The sequence below is a fragment of the Mastomys coucha genome, unplaced genomic scaffold (genome assembly GCF_008632895.1).
Source record: "Mastomys coucha isolate ucsf_1 unplaced genomic scaffold, UCSF_Mcou_1 pScaffold12, whole genome shotgun sequence".
Classification (NCBI taxonomy): domain Eukaryota; kingdom Metazoa; phylum Chordata; class Mammalia; order Rodentia; family Muridae; genus Mastomys; species Mastomys coucha.
The window spans coordinates 55293469-55310887 of record NW_022196894.1 but is presented as its reverse complement, the minus strand read 5'-3'; the positions used below and the strand labels follow the sequence as shown (position 1 = coordinate 55310887).

Below are 17419 nucleotides of genomic sequence, written 5' to 3'. Positions count from 1 at the left end.
TATCCGATCCCCGTTTCCCACCTCAAGTCCTCCTTTAAAATGCTTTGATTTCTTTGGTGGCAAAAATCGAGCTTTGGGCTGGGAAGTGAGTCACCGCTCAGCAGCGAAAGGATCTTGTTTTTCTTTCTCTGAATACATTTTTTAATAACTTCAGCATGACCCTTCGCACTTGTTAGTTAAATCCTCTCTATGCCTATGACAAGTGGAGAGAGCTATGACACCGAACATTTTTTCAGTTGCTAGCTAGGAGAGAATTTTTTTTTTTTTTAATACCGAAAATAACCAGAGGACAGCGAGCCCTGGCATCCTGTGTTACATAAGCAGATGTTGATGTTGAAGGGACGAGCTTGTGCGGAGCTGTCTCTGCAGATGGACCTCACAGCTGCTCCAGTCTCTGGAGCTGCCTAGATGTTACACACTTAGAACTGTCTGTAGAAAGAGGCTGGCAGGAGTGAGCAGGGGTGGGCCAGGCTGCAGCAGCCAGCTCCCAGAGGCAGGGCGCCTGGGGCTCCCGGGGACGATCCCCTCCCACCACTGTCTAGGCGCGCATCGGGCAAATCCACCCCCTCTTTTCCAGAAACCCATCCTCTTCGCTTCTACCTCACTTCCAAACCCTTCAGTTCTCTTGGGCGGTTACTTGGCTTTTCGATCACAGGGAAAACACCTTTATTATTGACAGTCGCCCAGGTTCCTCTCGCTGCCAAAAATGTCACACAAAACCGAAAAATAATCCAGTACCCATTCCATCGTCCAGAATCAAATTCCCATCTCTCTCTCCTCCACTACCTTTACTTTAGCTTCCCGTCCCCAAACCCCATTCATTTCCTCCTCAACCTTTCCCTTCTGTGGTCTCTGTGCATTTCTTTACTCCCCCTCCTTCGTCTCCACTCCTGTCTACTCTCCGCCGTCCTCCAAAGTCCCTGGCTCTCCCCACTCCAGAAAGCTCGGGCTCTACCCTTTCTGCCCCTCCCCAGACAAGTGTCCAGCTCCACGGGGGCAGCCCGCCCGCCGCCCGGCTCAATCCCTGCCCACCTACTGTGAGGAACAGCTCCGCCCACCTGTCCATAAAAGCCAAGTGCAAGTTACCCGCAGAGCGCAGAGGATCAGAGCCCTTCCACGGTCCTCTCCGTGGGAGCCCGAGTCCCTGCCTCCCAGATCTTACGTGCTCAAGGTAAGATAACCCTTCTCCGGGCAGCTGACCTGCAGGGGGTTGCTACCCGGAGTGAGTCCCTGCTGGTCAACGCTTTTACTTAGAGTTGATTCATAAGGATGCTGGGATGAACAGTGAGCTTCTTAACTAGCAACAGGTTTGAAAACAAACTTCTGTTTGAACAGTAAAATAAAAATTCCTTTTTGGCAGAAACAGCAGCATTTCTACTACAAAAATCTTCTCTTTTTAAGTCACACTGCCCCCCCCCCCCAAGCGACCCGTCTGTCTGACTGTTTCTGAGGTTAAATGTATCTATTTGCGGTATTATGCTTGTGTTTTTAATTGTAAATATTTCACATATCAGTAGGGGCAGAGGAAGCTGTCCCATTGTCAAAAATGCACTTTAAAGGAGCACACTAAAAATAGCACAGTCAAAAGGTCAGCTGATGATTTTGTGATGTTTTCTAAACCTCCAAGACTTCAACTTCTGTGCGTCCTTTAAGAAGTATCTTTCCAGGTTTAACTGCTCGGAAAAAATGATGTGAACCAGTGCCCTTTGCCCGGAGACAGTAATCAGGTGGCTGGAAGATAGGAAAGAACAAATCCCAGTTTACAAGCTAGGGCAGGATGAGCCACCACTGGGCTACCTTTCCACTACAGCCTAAAAAGAGGCTTGTACTGAGACTAAGAAGGTCTATGCGAACTCTGTGATGCCTACATACACCTAAAACACGAAGTGTTTCAATATGTTTCTCAGAAAGCATGCAGACCAGATTACACAGGTCTGTGTACAACTGACTCCGTAGAGAGATCAGCCAGGAAAACTTCAGATGGAGGTTTTCGTCCTTCCCATGCCCTCTGCCCTCCTCTAGCAAGTGCCTGGTTATTGACTGACTCTCCCAGAGCTCTCCAGTGGGGAAGAGACCTTGGATGTGTGTAGGGGTGCTTTTGGTAGGTGGTTGTGGTGGGTGTGGTGGGGATGGATCTGTTCTTCTTCCAGAGTGTTGTGCACCTGTGAGAGGAGAAACAATCCTGACAGTTACTTTGGAAAAAAAAAAAATTCAGACTCTTGGGCCATAAAGCTTGCTACCATATTCTGTGGGTTTTGTGGGATGAAAGGGCTCTCATGTGTGAGAAAATCCCCTCTTCAAATGTTCCATCTGGGCAACTGCAGAAGCTGCACTTGGAAGAGGAAAGCCCAGACTGCCAGTCAGGAAACCAAAGCAGTATTTGAGTCCTGAAGGTTCCTTAACAGCAGAGAACTGTTTACATTTTCTGTGTCTGTTGGTTGTGTGTGTTAAACACTGTTTACCACGAAAGCGCTAGCATAGAATTATTCAAGTGAAAGAGTTATCTGTGAAGCATTCCCCCATGCTGCAGTTTTCCCCCCTAGTGGAAAAATACTGCAGAGAGTGTGGTTTCCTTTCAGAAAATGATATAACATTACTATTGGCCGAGATAATATGGGACCCATGCATCCTCAAGTCCCTTTTTCTCCAGCCACAGTGCAGTCTGCTTGCTCTATAGCTTAACATGAGTAATGAGCCATGGAAGGCATGGGTATGAGACAAGGCCAACCCAAATGTTGGGTTCATTCAAGTTAATTCCTCCTTTAAGGTAGTACTTGAGTCCTGCTTGGCCCCATCGGTGAGAAAAGACTATGATTCCCTTCAAAGACCTCCTCTGTCAAAGTCGTAATTGTTCTCTGAAAACTTGCTTCTGCTCTCCCTGACTGTCTGAACGGAGCTATGAACAGTTTAACAGTAACTGCTTTCCCTGTGTGCCATGAAGTTCAACCCCCTTAACTAAGTGGGTGAGGTCATCTCAGTCTGTTCATGATCTAACCTTCCTAGGGGGCATTACCAGTCAAAGGGAGTCTTTCCTTAAGGTATGTACGAGGCACACCAGCACTTTCCTTCTTATGCGTGTAGAAAAACCAGTCGAGAGTGTCATTTAGTGGTCCTAACATCACCCCTTTTGCAGAGAATGTCAAAGGACAGTCAGAGTCTCCTCGTCATGTGTATGGCCATGACCAGTCAACATTACAGCAGGCTGTAGATATCTGCCTAAGAGAAAACAAGAGTGGGTGTCTCCTTGACCAGAGACACCCAAAGGACGCCCTATGATTTGGAGGACCTGCTATACTTATAGAAACACACATTTTAGATTTCTATTTCTGTTTAGGAATAAATAAAATATCTACATGATAGGAAAGCATATGTATATTTTTTTATTTCAAACAAAAAGGATAAAGGACAGCTTTAAAGAAAATAAAATCAACCAGGATTGAGTGGGAAGGGGAGAAGACACCTCGATGTCCATTAAGAGAATAGAACAATCTAGACCTGCTATCAAACAAGACCTCTCACCATCCTTACTTATATAGAGCCGTGGGGGATGAAGAAGAGAAAGGGTGTCTGCTCTAGAGTTTGTGTTTAAGTTTTCCTTTCCAGTCAATAAGAGAATGGTCACTGCTGATGGAAGAGCTGTCTCTACTGTCTTGCTCATTGTGTCTCCTTTCACCTATAGAAGACACCAGCATAGCTCTGACACCCGACATGATTTCGGGTGTGCCCACTTCAAACTCACAGGCACTTGCCAGTCCTAGTCTTTAAAGCCGTGTTATACACACCGAACACCATATTTTTTATCTTACCCTGGGGGTGTCTACAAAATGAACCCTAACTCTCCTAAAGGGGATGGTGTTATGTGAGTGTTTTCAAGTTCAGGGTATCAATGACTCCTCCTCCTTGCTATAGCAACTTAAAGAATGACTGAGGCTTCCAGACTCTGCTCCTCTAAGTAACTGTGGAGAATCCTATCTTACTATGGGCTTCCAGATCCACACATGTGGATTTTGAGAGAGTTCTGACAGAGCTTAAGGCTGGAGAGCAGTCTTACAAAGTGAACTGGAACTGTTGCATGAAGTAGAGGAGCGGAGGAGTTAAGGGGACAGTGAATGCTTTTGGAATTCAGAGAATCTTTCCCTTAGCATTGTGCAAAAGGACCTCTCACTACAGAAGGCATCCAGTCGGAGGGGGAGGGGATGAGAACCTGCTTGCCAGTCGTTACCAAATATTAAGGATATAATTTCTAACAATTGTTTTAAGATTTCCCAGTTAACTGCCATTTACATCTCCCAGTCCCTACAGCAAAGCTTTACTGATCCTCCTCCATTTTTGGAAGGATGAGGAGGACTGAAGGATGAGAAAGAGTTAGCCACATTTCAGTACCAAGAGAGAAGCCTCTGGTCAGAGACTCCAGCAGTGTGGCTTCAGTATGTGCTGTCTGAGGCTCTGTATAGTCAGTCTTTCCTTAAAGAGCTGAAAGGACTCCCTGGAGTCTGGAATGCCTTCAATCTGGAAGCTCTGTGTTCTCCAATCCAGGAAGCCATTGTCACCGCAATAGACCAAATGAAGTAAATAAAACAAAAACATTGCCCCAAACTAATCAGTGCCATCGCCTAAGATAATAGCAAGTCAGAGTACTGATGTCTTAGTTGGCATGAATGTTATAGAAGCTACTAGTTGTGCTGGTGTAAAGCGATGGAATACACTTTACATGACTTTCAATGTTCACTATTTGTTTACTCACTTCTATTGTTCTTCCTGGAAAACAAAAGCTAGCATCTCTGCTTTATACAGCCTCTTTGGGTCTGCAGCTGCAGTCACAGACCCTGGGTGTCACTGGCATTGTTTCTTGAATGAAAGGGATCCCCTCAATTGCTACAGATGGAGATTTTGGAGTAGCCCTCATTCTTGGGTTTTTTCTCATTACCACAAATCTCTGAGTCTCTTCAGTACTTCTTTTAAATAGTCTATGAATGTTGACTCTATCAAATCAGAAAGTTTTATCATTTTCTAAACTTTAGTCCTTACACATGGATAAAGTCATCAAGAAGTTCTCTTTGCCTCCAGTAAACTATCTGAGGTGAGTTTTCAGGGAACTTTCATTTATCTAGTAAGTTCAGACTTCAGGAAGGTTAGTAAGAACCCAGACACTGCAAAACATAGTTTTTGGAAGGGACTTTGGAGCTAATTTTAACTAATAGTTCATTTTAGAGATGGAAAAGGTCAAAAAAGTAGATATCACTCACAAAGTCACCCAAATGGAGGGCAGATAGCCAACCTCCATAGCCAGGGCCTCATCTTTAATAACTGATATTTCTGCCCAGGCAGTGAGAATAAGTGTCCCTAACTATGTTGAGGATCCTGTAAGAACTTAACATGGGGCTCTCAGAGGAATGGAAGTTTGGGATACAATGTTGTCTTTACTGAAGAATGTATCTAAGAGATATGTTAAGACTGAGGTTACTGACCATCAAAAACACAGGGATCTTTGATGTCATCCTCCATGACAGAGTCTGAAATATTTAGCTGGTTGGTAAATCTGTGTTGTGCAGAAGAGTGAATGAAAAGAAAAAAAAATTATGCAGAGAACATCCACTATTTTGAACTCCCATAAAAAAACCTAGAAGTAGTCTTAGGAACATATAGGTACTCAAATCCAAAATGTATCAAGTTTAGGATTCCCTCTTATATTAGGAAATGGAAAACTCACTTAACCTCATGGGTGGCTTGGACATCATCTTGCTGCAGGACTGGTTAATTTTTCCTACATTTTCCTGCACTCTAGAATTGTTTGAGATCTATAGCATGTTTGAGATCTAGTTTCAATATTTATAGGAAATAAGAATAATAAGTAATTATTGGTAGTATATTCTTCATCTTGTCCATCCAAAATACCATATATTGTCATCCAGTTTTGTACTCCCCCAAAGAAAGGCAAATATACACAACAGAGAATTAGAGAAACCAGGAATATACACTGTTGGAAGGGTATATGCCTGAAGGATGTAGAGACAGAAAGGAAAAATCCAGAAGCCAAGAACTTAGTGAGAGAATGTCCCAGTCCTAAGTGGTCACACTTCTGGCATGGAAGAGGAAGAAACTCCAGAACAATTTGGAGGACTGGACCTATGAATGATCAGTCTCTCTAGGAGATGAACTGTCTCTACCAGTATTCTTTAGGCCGTTTGAGGGCTGGTCATGCTGGTGAGAAGATGTGCAAGCCTCATGGGCATTAAAACTCTTGTTTACCTTTGACTTCAACTGGGAAGAAAGCCTGACTTGACCTCACTTTAAATTTAACTCTGATCCAGGGTAGTAAATTAATGTGAGTCAAGACATTTTCCTTGCTGAGATAATACAATTATTAGTAACCCATAAAGTCACGCTACCAAACAACACTGTGAAGGTAGAAAAGAACATTTGAGAATCATTTCCTAGAAACAATTCACACTGAATAAGTGGACAGATGTTACCCCAGATCTTTATTCAGTTAACTCTGAGCATGCCTGGCAACTGTTTGCCTGTCTTTGAAACAGTAATTATTTTCAGATCCTGATTTAGTGTATGTTAAAAATCTACACAGTCTGTTTAAACATTGTTAAAGCATTCGTTTTAAGTCTTTTTTTGAAGAGTGCTTTCTTGTGTACTCCATTATGTGTTTATATCACATGTTTGGGCATTGGGTCATTAATGTTCTGAGACTACAATTAAATCATTTTATGTGCTCTAACTGAATAGGCCTAGGTGTGGGTGTCAGCTTTTGGCTTCTCCTGGCAGTAGCATGTATCCAATTTGTTGAAGAGCTCCTCCAATCCCTTCTATTAGCTAGATAAAATAGCTGTTTTTCTAGAAATCTGTGTCAGTGAATACTTGAGCTAAGACTGGTTTATAAGAACTTTTTCTCCCTGACCACAAAGGCGTTAAGTCTCAGCTACCTTCTGTTTACTGAGATGACTTCAAAGCTTAAAAGCTAGGCAAGGAACATGCGGACAGGATAACTGGAACATTTGCAAGCCCACATCCCTTTAATCTTCCATGCCTCCCATTAGCCTATACCCTCTAATAATAATTCTAAATTTCCATCATAATTCAAAGTGATAGCTGCACATTAGCATATTTTTATATAGATATTTACTTCTTATTTTCACAATGTTAAAGTCTAGTCATGGTGTTAACGATGTCAACCCAAATGTCTGGCTTCGGTTTTGGTTTGTTTGTTTGTTTGCTTGCTTGCTTGATTGCTTGATTGCTTGCTTGCTTAGGCTGACATAAGTCCAAGAAGTACAAGAAGAGAGACACTAGATGGAGCTAAGAATTTGTGACTTAGGTAGCCAAAATTATTGAGGTTGGAAGAATGAGAGAAGAAAAGGAATCTTCAGCAAAATAAGATATTGGATCCTCAACTCCTACTTAAAAATGGCATGTCTAGTCTCCCTTCCAGTTCCCAGTTTGTTACAACCCCTCACTGCTCAATGAATAAGTGGGGGAGTTGGTGGCCAGTAGGGGAAACCAGCATGCTCATTGTCTACAGGAGGTGTCAGATGTGTTGCCAGAGGGGACATTTAAATTTAAGATTTTTTTCTGATAAAATACAGAGGTAAGAATCATTGTAAACAGTGGCTAGAGTGCTCCTTGCATTGTTAGTTTTCTTCTCTTTTTTCTTTTTAACCTAATTTAAGCCTCTAAGAATAAATCACTCACTTCTCAGCAATGCCAGAAATGTCCAGGCTTGCAGAAGTTTATTTGAAAGAAAACCAACACAGTCTTAGAGAAAGTTCTTGCCAAGGCCACCACCAGACAAACCTAAATCTAAATGCTCAATTCAGTAATAAACAAACTCTGGCAGTTGATGATCAATGAGAGACAAGCAGAGAGGGTAGAAGAGGTGCCATGACTAGACCCACCTCTGCTGCAAGAGAGCTGGAAGAGAAAAAGACAAAATTAGGCCAGCCAAGCATTGGAGAAACCAAGCTGCCCCAGAACCACTCCCCTGCCTCTGAATCTCCCCAGGGAGCAGCCATGGTCTTGCCTAGACTAAAGTGAATGTCTTGTTGAACATTTTCATTGCACAGCTGTGGGGAGATGGCCTGTTAAGACTTGAGACACTTGCATAATTCAGAATCCTTTGGGGGATAGAGATCAATTAGGACCACAAAAAAAAAAAATCCTTGGCACATCAGAGAAAGGCTGCTTGCTTTGTAAAAATTATGACATTTGCAGGAAAGCAGAATAATCCTCTCTCTGAGTCTCTGTGTAATGTCACCAGAGATGAAGCCATGAAACTAGTATATGTGTGATTGAGACTCCACCTTTCAAGACACTCTTTAATATTTTAATCCCTAAGCCATCTTGACTCTCTAGGGCCCAGTGCAAGCCACTAAACATCTATTCACTTTGGTTATTTACTTCAAAAGAATACTTCTCAAACAGTCCCCTTGTTAATCAGAGGTACATGTCTTTCCATGCATAGTAAGGAGTGACAGTACCAACCATGTATTATCAAAGCTATTTATTCAGGATGCACCCTGGAGGACACACAGAACATTGGGAAGGGCTTGTGACATGGATAGAGAGCAAGTCAACGTGGATCAACTTTCAAATAGGTATGTATTCTTCTGAGATAGAGCAGAAGGACTTGTATTTTTTAGAACACAGAGAAAAATACCACCTGTATCAAAAGAGCAGACAAGGTCAATGGTAAGTAGAGAAAGAAAAATGATGAATAATTAAATTATAGTTTAAAGAGTCTCAAAAAAGCCTATGTATTTAGCAAGTGATGTTACTTGCAACAAAAGAAATGTGATTAAAATTATTTATCGTGACTAAAAAACAATGGAGCTTAATAACTGTTAGGGCAAAGAGATGGCTCAGAGAGTCATTAGACTGGCACCAAGCCTTAGTACCTGAGTTTAGTCCCTAAGATCTACATGATGGAAATAGAAAATGAACTCCCATGAGTTTTCGCTGACCTCTACATGCAACCTATTGCATGTGTATCCACACATATCCACACACATGTACATCTACACAAAGGGAATTAGAATCAAAAATAAAACTAGTGACTGATATGTTATATATAATCTGTAACTCTTTTCTCCACACTTTCTAAAGTACGTTTTAAATAATTGCTGCCAGGGATATAAAGAGGCATTTAGTTGCTATTTGATGTTAAATTTCCTCTACTTTAAGGCATCTCCTGGTTTGGTATCCTATAGAAGAGTATGGTGACTATTTTGCCTATTTTACAGTTTTAAGATCTCCTATGATATGGTATGATATGGTATTTGCAGTGTTGCTTGTTATTGTATAATATACACTGAGTGGATATTGCTTTAACAAGCCATGAGTAAAGAATCATGCAAGGATGGTAAGTTTCTGGGCCGAATCTGATGAAAGGGGAACAAAAGGTGAGATGCCCTTGCCTTGTCCTGGGCATCAGTTCTTCACGTCATAGTAATCGCAACAGGAGAAAAGTTATTTATGCTCTTGTTCCCTCTCTCCTTCTCCTCCTCTCTCCTTCTTTGCCTTCCTCCATCTCTCCCTTCTTCTCCAGTTCCCTCTCTTGCTTTTATTCCTACCAAAACTGAAGTCCTGGATATGTTGAAATTGTCTCTTGCTTTCTCCCTTTATTTTCATTTCCCACTGACTTGATACAGAGGCATGGCTAATGGTGACTGATGAGCTTCATAACTGAGGTATTTTACCCAATCTGTAAAATAGTTCACCAATTTCTGAGCTGACCCAATTCTATAAAATAGTTCACCAATTTCTGAGCTGACAATTCTCTCTTATCTTTATCACCATTAGTCATCTGGGACCATTAGTCAGATTTGCTCTCGTCCTTTGCTTTCATAGTATCAATAGGGAACTAATGTCAGTAATTCAAAGATACACATTGATATTCAAGTACAATCTACTATCTCATCAACTGTTAAGTTTATATAAAACATTCAAACTCACCATTTTATTAACGTCTCTGTTTCTCTTAAGACTTTAGGAATTATCTTGTCCTTCACAAAGTTACCATAAGGTTTATAAAGTTACATGGCTGGTTCCAAGCTGTGTGGCACTGAGAAAATTTCTTGCCTTAACTGAGTAGATGTTCTGTTTTCTTTCTGGGTAAGTTAGAATATGAAGAACAGAAAGGTAGCTGGCCCAGTGCAGCCTCTTGCTTCTCTATATAACGTAGACTCTCTGTCCTTATTAGCGAGTAGGCACAGACATGGCAATTAATCACCCTCTGATCAAGCAGATAAGTAACTCATGGTCATCCAAGAGAAGAGAAAGAGCATAAGCCCATCATTCACAATTAGAAGAATAGATGCTCTATGGCCAGGTGTGGTGGCATATCCCTTCAGTCCCAGCACTTGAGAGACATAGGCTGATGGATCTCTGAGTTCAAGACTAGTCTGGCCTAAAAAAACCAAGCCTACACAGAAGCCTTGTCTTGGGGAGGTGGGGAGGGATAAGGACAGATAGCCTATGTTATCTAGAGAAGCAGGATGCTGCACTGGTCCAGCTACCTCTCTGTTCTTTATATTCTAGCTTACCCAAAAAGAAAACAGAACATCTACTCAGTTAAGGCAAGGTATCTTCTCAGTGCCACACAGCTTAGAGCCAGCAGTCTGTATGGCCATGTAGGTCCCACTGCAAAGCCTGATGCCAGTGTGTTTCCCCTTGTTGCCTCTAACAATGTCCTATCCTCAGAGGGAGAAACAAGCCCCCCAAGCACTCTGAGACAGCACCTCTGACTCATAAAGTGAGAGGATTCCAATGGCTCTGTTCCTAGACACTGCTGACTGGCTCTGTTTCTTGTATAAGAGTCTCATTTTAATTTATTTTTCTTTTTTTTGTACTTTTTCTCTAAAAACATGCTGTAATGCAAGAGCCAAAAAAAGTAAGGTTTTTGTAATTAGAAAAGAAAAAGAGGGGGGGGAGCTATAATTTCTTCCTGGGGTGATTATGGAGAGCTAAACGTTCTCCATCAGTTCCCTCCACGTGATTGGCTACAGGCTGCTTTGGCATCATTCTGGTAAGGAGAATGACAGTCTAAGATGTCTTTCCTAAGACAATAGAAATTAATGAGATTATATGAGAAACAGACTATAACACAAGTGCTTTCGCATGTTCAGTCAACTTGAGTGTGATCCCAGATCATTCTCCCTGGAGTTATTTTAACTATAATCTATAGCACAATGGTGAAAGTCAAGACCACATAGATGATTCTCCATGCCATTTGAGTCATCTAGACAAATGTCAATGGTGGTGTCACCTGCTGCTCAGCATATAGGTAGAGTGATGTAGACAATGGGGAACATCAAGCTCTTCCTTCGTGATCCACAAGAGAAATAAAGGGAAGCAAAGTTTTAGATCTTTCTCAACTGAATTTTCTTTTGTATTTTACCCCTATTCTGTGAATGAAGTATTCTCCCACTTCATCGATTCAATTAATTTATACTTCCCTTCCAAGAGTCAATCATGTCTTCTCTGTGCAGACCTGACATGCCTGCAGCCACTGTACTCAGATTGCCCTATGCATCTCTCCATGGTCTTTACTACTGTGTGCATAACCTGACATCATAGCTTATTATCACTCTAATGCCCAGCCCCAATTATCATCTACCTCCTTGCAGAAGGACTCATCTCTTATTAATCTCTGCACCCTCAGTGCATGCAGTATGAGAGAATGTAGTAAATGTAAAGGAAATGGCGTCCACTTGAATGCCAACATGCATGGCAAGGTTCTAAATGTACAATTCTCTATCTTTATAGATTGTGCTAAGGAGATACAATTAGTCTGTGTCCTAGAAGCGCTGATATGACCTGAATACTTCTAGACAGGATGGAAACTGTTTCTTAGATCACAAAGTTCTTAACCAAAATGAGCATCCTAGAAAAACTTATACTGCTGAATAAAATTTAGAATCCTTCAATTTTCTGGGTTTTTTGAAATGACCAACAACTGATCCATGGCTTTCTATGGTCTTCTGAGAGAACCAAGAACAAAATAATTTTTTCTTGTGTTTCCTTCTCCCTCTCCCTCTCCTCCTCCCTCTCCTTCTTCCTCTCTCTCTCTCTGACTCTCTCTCTCTCCATCCCTTATACCCCTACCCCACCACCACAGTACACCACACCACACAGTATACCACACATAAACACTCACAACACACCATACTACACCATACCACACACATTCACATCATACTATACCACACCTACCATACGCCCCCACACACACCACACCATACCACAACTCACCACACATACAAACACAGACCACAACACACACACACACACACACACACACACACTCATACTCACATAGCACACCACACACACACACACACACACACACACACACACACACACACACACTCACACCACACCACACACACTCAGTGTATGTTATTAGAGATTTTACTCTACTGATGAGTTAACTACTGGAAGACGGTGCAAGATGAGCTCCCACTGAAATAGTAATACTAAGCATTGGCCTCCTATATACCAAATTATGCAAGACAAAATATTTACTTCTGGTCTGTTGTTACAGAATTGTCAAAAACCCTTACAAAATAGAACAAACACTTTAGATTGGCAGTCAAGTCTCTTGTCCTACTTAACCTGTCATTCCATCCCCATCCTTTACAAGTTTTTAGCAAGAATTTGAACTAAACCAGATGGTCTGAGGTTTTTTTTTTCCAAATATTTCTTTGTGTTTTCTTTACTTAAAAAATTTAAAGCTCTCATTTTTACCTGTCAACACAATCTTAATTCATTGTCATATTAATTAAAGCCTCACTACATATTTTTACTTACATTCATCTTTTCTTATTCTTAACTGACAGTTACTACAAAAGCCTTTAACATGTTTCCTTGGCACAGTCTTGTCAGGGTTGCTTGACAAGTTCCCACCATGATAGAAATCTCCTGCATCTGAGCTCTGTACTGTAGTAGAGGCCACTCAGATATGACTACCAAGCCCTTGAAATGCAGGTAACATGATGGAGGTATTAACTTATTTTCTTCTTTTATCTACATTGGGTTTTTTTGGTTGTTGTTGTTTTGTTGTTGTTGTTTTGCTTTTTGTCAACTTGATACAAGCTAGAGGCATCTCAGAAGAGAGAACCTCAGTTGAAAAAAACACTTCAATAATATTAGCTTGAAGGAATGGCTATGGGGAAATGATTGAGGTGAGAGGGTCCACTCCATTGTACATGGAGTCATCCCTGGTCAGGTGGTCTTAGAGTGAGGAAAACAGAAGCAAACCAGGAAGCAGCATTGCTTCAGGGTCTCTGCTTCAGTTCCTGCCTCCTGGTTGCTGTCCTGCTCGAGTTCCGATCTTGGCTTCCTTTCGTGAATGATGACTAGGAATAGATAAGCCAAATCGATTTCTTCTCCCAATTTGCTTTTGGTCAGGGTCTGTCTTAGTTAGGGTTTTACTGCTGTGAACAAACACCATGACCACAACAAGTCTTATAAAGGACAACATTTAATTGGAACTAGCTTACAGGTTCAGAGGTCCAGTACATTATCATCAAGGCAAGAGTATGGCAACAACCAGGTGGAGCTGAGAGTTCTACACCCTTATCTGAAGGCTGCTAGTGGAAGTCTGAACTAAAGTCAGCTAGGATGGGGGTCTTAAGTCCATGCCCACAGTGACACACCTAGTCCAACAATACTGTCAATCCCTGGGCCAAGTGTATACTAACCATCACAGGGTCTTTACCACAGCAATAAAGAGTAAAGTAGCACAATGTCTTTAATTACACATCTAGTAGTTACTTGTGGCTAGTAACTACTTTGTCAAACAGACAGAGTGTTTCACTATTCATGTCTTATGGCATGTGATCTTTCATATGAATAACCACTATGGAAACAAAAAAGAAAAGAAAACAATAAGACATGCCTTTTAGCTCTTTCTCAGTGAATAATTATGACTGCTGTAATGTTTATTAAATATTGCTTGATTCCTGGGCATGTCTATAACTCTCATCAAAAGTTCCACTTCTGTAGTTTAACAACATTGTGCCTACACAAATCAAATGAGATGTGGAATCTTTTAAACTGAATGAGGACATTCGAGTACCCCTTCTTAGCTTCATCTCTTTTGCCTTTGTGGCAAAGGATTGTTTTAATACCGACTGAGTTACTTCTTCAACTTAACCCTTTCTACAGAGAATGGTTGAAATAAGTCATTCTTATGACAAGTAGTCTTGATTTCTTCACTCCCTGAGACCTCATCACTTTCTGAAGGGAAGCAGTTTCTTTTCACCGAGTTTCCCGGAGCCAGAAGGGCAGAAGAGGTAATGTGTCTCTGGAATTTGGCAATGATGTGACTCTGGCACTTGCTGGCTCACTAAGGGCACTTCAGGAGTCTGTCCTTCGTGCCAACACGCCAGCCATGCAATACAAACTCTGTTGGGCAAAGCTAAGAGCAAACTGACCAAGCTGTCTGGCTGCCTGATAGATTCTGATTTATTAATGAGCCTCCAGAAAACACATTCAAATGAATTTCTAATAGCAATGGTTTACAGGGATGTTTAACGATATCAGATGCCAGCCACACTCTGTGTGACTCAGCAAAGATCAGGACAGGGACAAAAGAGCCACTAGAGAAGCCAGGCAGCCGGCTGTGTATTTTCCATTCAGAGCTCAATTTATTTGGAATGATTGGGAAAACCTTCAATAAAAACATTTCTAAAATAATAATAAAAAAAAATTTATCCTGATATCATGAGCCAGATGGTATCAAGAAATAATTATGGGTGTGTACGTTCCCTTGCCTTATAAAATATTGACAAATTATAGTATAAGCAAGCATTAGAGACAATGGTAAATAAAGATAGTAATAATATTTAACTTGTTAACCTTTAATATCTAGCTATAAAATACTCACAATGTGCTCCGGTCACATTTGAACACATATAAGTAGAATTCTCGTATGCAAACGGGGGTCAGAGGCTAGAGAGTGAGCATCCCTCCGTCCCTACCTGCGATACCCTGCCCTCAACCTTGAACTCTCCAGTCCAGGGGCTGGGTTGCCCTTCTCCCAGAGGCTCTTCCCTATACAATCCAGACATGTTGATCCTCTACCTCTTTGTGCACTGCTGCCCTGTTTGGGGGGCAGTGAACTTGCCCACCAGAGAGCAGTTTCCCAATAAATCTACCTTTAATATAACCAAGCTAATAAAGGCAGAAAGATAACCTATGGATAAGGCTTTTAAATGCCTTTGAAACTAGTGTAAAAGTATTGTTTCAAAATATTAATAAATCTTTACAAATGCTGTAATTAAAAAAAAAAACACAAGAAAGAATCTTTGATTTCTTTTCTTCAGACCAAATGTGTTAGAGATATTTGGTGTTTTGTATTTATGAAATAAAAAATTATCACCACATCAGGAAGGGTGTTAGTAAGAGTCTTAACCTGAGAACTTTTAGATGTAAAGAAAAGCAATAAATAGTAATGACAGTAACGATTGGTCTTTATAGAGAAACAACGTATACCATTTGTTTATGTCTAGTTCACCATTAGATTTGGATGGAGAAGCATTTGCCTATATTGCACACATGAGACAGAAAATGTTTAGAGAGATAAATTGCTCCCCATCATTAGGAGAGTGTTGGAGCTCAAATAAGAGTCTAGCTGGCCCCATCTCTGAAGTCTTCTTTCTCCTGATGTAGGCTGAGCCTTGGCTATGACATCTATGCTTCAGAGCATCCAAGAAACAGAGACAAGCTGCAATGCAGGACAGAGAGTGCTCCGCAAGATATACATATACATATGCACACACAAATATGAAGCTCGTGTCTATATATGCATGTGTATGTTGCTGAGTCTGTGGCTATGGCATTGTGAAGAAAATTATGGATATCATAGGCACATCATGTAAGATCAACCCATGGGCTTTTGAAGTTCATGTTTCATTGCTCTCCAGCACTTTCATTGAGGCTGCCTGAATGCCAGATATATCCTGGTCCCTGTACTTATATGGTAACATACTTTGCCAAACCATGTACATAGTCACTGCAACATTAAATGTAAGAATTCTGCTTTGCTTGAATTTCATTTTTTTTATTAGATATTTTCTTTATTTGCATTTCAAATGTTATCTCCTTTCCCGGTTTTTCCTGGGTGGGGGGACCTGTTCGCTCCCCCTTACCTGCTCACCAACCCACCCTCTCCTGCTTCCTGGCACTGGCATTCCCCTACACGGGGGCATAGAACCTTCACAAGACCAAGGGCCTCTCCTCCCATTGATGACTGACTAGACCATCCTCTGCTACATATGCAGCTGGAGCCATGAGTCCCACCATGTGTACTCTTTGGTTGGTAGTTTAGTCCCTGGGAGCTCTGAGGGTACTAGTTAGTTCATATTGTTGTTCGTCCTAAGGGGCTGAATTTCATCTTTCTGCTGAAAAGATCCTAACCTCTTTACTCTCATATCTGGAATACCAAGAAATCATTCAATTCAGGCTCCCTCAGGAGAGTCTAAGAGACTGAATAGGAAAATTGCAGATGAAATGAAATGTGTTCTAATTCCTAAAGACAGTGGAAGGAGAGCCTTAAGAATTTCAAAAACTGCCCCTCAAGTTCTATACTTCCATGTTTGACTGGCTAGAACTCTGTTCCCGACCTCATTTATCCCTTCAACAAACAGCTATTGGGCACCTATCACAGTCTAAGCCCATGCAGACGCCTGATATACCCGCATCCATTGCTTATGGCTGAAAGGCACAGGAATCAATAAAATGTCACTTGGCACATAAATGCGCAAGGAATGTGAGAGCTACCCTTTTCTTCTAAAGGGAAGGCCACTTTTCATGCTCTTTAAAAATTTGTAGTCAGTGTTCTGAGCCTTGCCTGGGGCCAGTTTTCTCTTACAGCATACCTGTTCCCATGCAGCGAAAGGCTTTCACTAGGTGACTGACAGGGATAGTAAAATCCAACTCCACCCATTCCATCAAGCCAGCAGTGTGCTACATGTCTTTTCAGACACCCAGCATACACATAGGAAAATACACAAAACACTAAACTATCTTGCATCTCCCGCTCTTGGGAATCTTAAGATCCTCTTGGATCTGTTGCCAAAAGGCTTCAATGAATGCCGCAGTCTCAGAGATGACTCTGAAACTCCAAGAGATCTGAGCTTCTGAGGCAGCATTTTGAAATCAGTAAATACATGGATAATTGAAGAATATAAATCACTGTGGGGGGGGGAGCAGTGAATTATTGAAAAGCTGAGTTTCAGAACTAACCTGTATTTTAAGATTCCATCTCATTTATTTAGAGCCCTCCTTTGTGCAAAGTACACTTCTACAGTATTATATTTAAGAGTAAAAAGTATTAAAAGTGCTCAGAAAACACAAGACAGTAGGCATTAGTATATCTGTCCCAGTGAGCCATCACTAAGCCTATTCA

The 17419-nt window shown here is 41.4% G+C and overlaps 1 protein-coding gene across 1 annotated transcript in view; it reads left to right on the top strand.

Moving 5' to 3' along the window:
- The first annotated feature begins 833 nt into the window (after positions 1-833).
- Positions 834-17419, top strand: part of Col8a1 (collagen type VIII alpha 1 chain) — a 128025-nt gene continuing 111439 nt past the window's right edge. The window contains exon 1 of the mRNA XM_031364155.1: positions 834-1171. The gene's annotated coding sequence lies outside the window, so the exon portion shown is untranslated. The remainder of the gene's footprint in view (positions 1172-17419) is intronic.